We start from the raw sequence: 3284 nt of genomic DNA on the forward strand, positions 1-3284 counted from the left end.
GATATAATCCATACCGAAGGGCCACTATAAGTCAGAATCAACTCAATGACAGTGGGGCTGGGAATGGGGAATCTTTATGGAAGCAGGTCACTAGAGCATTTCTCCTCTGGAGCATGGGTAGGCTCCAACCACCAATCTTTTGCTTAGTAGTTGAATGCTTAGCCAGACTGTTCCATCAGATCTCCTTAGTGTTGTTAAGTGCCGTTGAGTTAGTTCTGACTTATAGAAACCCTGTATAGGGTTTCCAGACAGCAGTTGGTGAGTTTGAACCGCCAACTTGGTGGTTCAAACTGACTTTGCAGTCCAGTGCATTAACCCACAGCACTACAACAGAACTCCTTAGTAGTGGTTATTGTTAAGTGCCATTGAGTTGATTCCGACCCATAGCGACTCTGTATAGGGTTTCCAAGGAGCAGCTGGTGAGCTTGAACCACTGACCTTGCAGTTCAAACGACTTTGCAGTCTGACACATTAGCACACAGCGCCACACCAGGACCCCAGTACTTAGTAATAAGCAACTTAAGCCCTTATTCTCATGTAATATTTCAATTGTACCCACAACACAAAGTCTAAGAAATACCATAACAAAATACCCTTTTACCCACTACCCAGAATTCTGGTGTGGCGCTGTAGGATAAGCACTGGACTGCTAACCAAGGTGAGAGGTTCAAACCCATCAGTTACTCCACAGAAACCCTAACCAGGGTTTCTATGAGTCAGAACTGACTCAACAGCTCCTACCAACAATAACCCACTACCCAGTTTAAGAAGAAAAACATTACATTAGAGGTAAAATTGAAAGACTCTTTATACCCCTGCCTCAAACCTATTCCTTTCCCTTTTTTAAAAATATGAACACAAAATTGAATTCGGTGTTTCTTTTTCTGTGAATGTTTTTATATCTTCATATTTGTATGTCTTTAAGCAATATATAGCATTGCATTTCATGTTTTACAGTTTTTGCTCAATGGTACCTGGGCAAAAGAGTTCACATAGCAAGCCTGTTTACAAGTTTGGCCCTATAAAACAGAGTAGAAGTGCCCATAGGGTTTCCAAGGCTGTGCACACAGGTAGGGGATGTCTGTGTGATCAGGTCCCAATGAAAACCCCTGGGCACTGAGTTGCTAATGAGCTTCCCTGGTAGAAAACATTTCACATGTTTTATAACTTGTAGGAATTACACGTGCTCTGTGAGACTCCACTGGAGAAGGAAGATTCTTGGAAATTTCCACCTGGTTTCCTTTGGTCTTCACCTTATGCACCTTTTCCCTTTGCTAATCTTGCCTGGTATGAGGCTGTAGGATAAGCAGTGAACTGCTTTGTGCAATCCTGACACTTGTTACACTTGAGCTCAGCTGCTGCCGCTGTGCCAATCCATCTCATTGGGCACTTTCTCTTTTATGCTGACCCTCTACTTTATTACCAAGCATGATGTTCTTCTCCTGGGACTGGTCCCTTCTGATAATACGTCTGAAGTATGAAAGACCAAGTCTGGCCATCCTGGCTTCTAAGGAGCATTCTGGCTGTACTTCTTCCAACACTGCATTGTTTGTTTTTCTGGCAGTTCATGGTACTTTCAGTACTCTTCTCTAACACCACAACTCAAATTCATCAATTCTTCTACAGTCGTACTTATTTATTGTCTAATTTTCACATATATATGAGGCTATTGAAAATACCATGGTTTGGGTCAGGCACACTTTAGTCCTCACACTGGTTGGTATCTTTGTTCTTGAAAACTTTAAAGAGTTCTTACGTGACAGATTTGCCTAATGCAATATGTCATTTGATTTCTTGATTGCTGCTTTTATGAGTGTTGATAGTGGATTCAAGCAAAATGAAGTCTTTGACAACTTCAATCTTTTCTCCATTTATCATGATGTAATTTACTGGTCCAGTTGTGAGGATTTTACTTGTTTTGTTTTTTTTATGTTAAGGTGCAATCCATACTGAAGCCTATAACCTTTAACCTTTATCATTAAGTATTTTAAGTCCTCTTCACTTTCAGCAAGCATGGTTATATTATCTGCATATGGCAGGTATGAGTCTTCCTCCAATCCTTCATATAATATACTTTCTCAGATAATTTTTCTTAGTTTACAGATTGAATAAATATAGTGAAAGAATACAACCCTAGCATATACCTTTCCTAGTTTTAAACCATTCAGAATCCCTTTGTTCCATTCGAATGACTACATCTTGGGCTGTGTACAGGTTCTTCATGAGCACAATTAAGTGTTCTGGAATACCCATCCTTTGCAGTGTTATCCAGAGCTTATCATGATCCACACAGTCAAAAACCTTTTTATAGTCAATAAAGCACAAGTAAACATCTTTCTGGTATTTTCTGCTTTCAGCCATGATCCAGCTGACATCAGCAATCATATCCCAAGTTTTACATCTTCTGAATCCAGCTTGAATTCTGGAAGTTCTCTGTCAATGTACTGTTGCAGCCATTTTGGAATTATCTTTAGAAAAATTTTACTTGCTTGTGATATGTGATATTAATGATACTGTTCAATGATTTCCACATTTCATCGGGTCACCTTTCTTTGGAATGGGCACAAATATGGATTTCTTCTGATCGCTTGACCAGGTGGCTGTCTTCCACATTTCTTGGCATAGATGAATGAGTGCCTCCAGTGCTGCATCAGTTTGTTGAAACATTTCAATTTTATTCTGTCAATTCCTTGAGCCTAGTTTTTCACCAATGCCTTCAGTGCACCTTTGATTTCTTTCTTAAATACCATAGGTTCTTGATCATATACTAACTCTTGAAATGGTTGAACATTGACCATTTCTTTTTGGTACAGTGACTCTGTATATACCTTCCATATTTTTTTTTTTTTATTGTGAATTGTGATAGTTTAGATGGGAGAACATTAGTTTTACATTCATCCTATCGTTCATTGCCATGGTTACAAATCGTCACACACACCCCCACCCACCCCCACCCCGTCGTCAGCACACAGCCCCTCTCCTTCTCTGGTTTTAAAGTCCCCAGCAAATGCATTTCTCCATGTCATCATCTCTGCCTCCATCTCTGGCGGCACTGCTTCTCTGGGTAAGGGTCCTACTCTCTGCTCTTCTCCCTTGATTTTCCCAGGAATTTTGGCTCCTAGCTGCAAAATTAATCACTCCCTTCCTTGCTACATATCCTCTACCTTTACATTTCCAACCCTCACAATCAGTCCTGATAACAATTATTTACTGTTGTATCACAAGAGACCTATCTGCTTTTCCTTTCACCAGCCCCGCCTAGACAGATTAGATACTACTCAGTG

The sequence above is a fragment of the Chrysochloris asiatica genome, unplaced genomic scaffold (assembly GCF_000296735.1).
Source record: "Chrysochloris asiatica unplaced genomic scaffold, ChrAsi1.0 scaffold00268, whole genome shotgun sequence".
Classification (NCBI taxonomy): Eukaryota; Metazoa; Chordata; class Mammalia; order Afrosoricida; family Chrysochloridae; genus Chrysochloris; species Chrysochloris asiatica.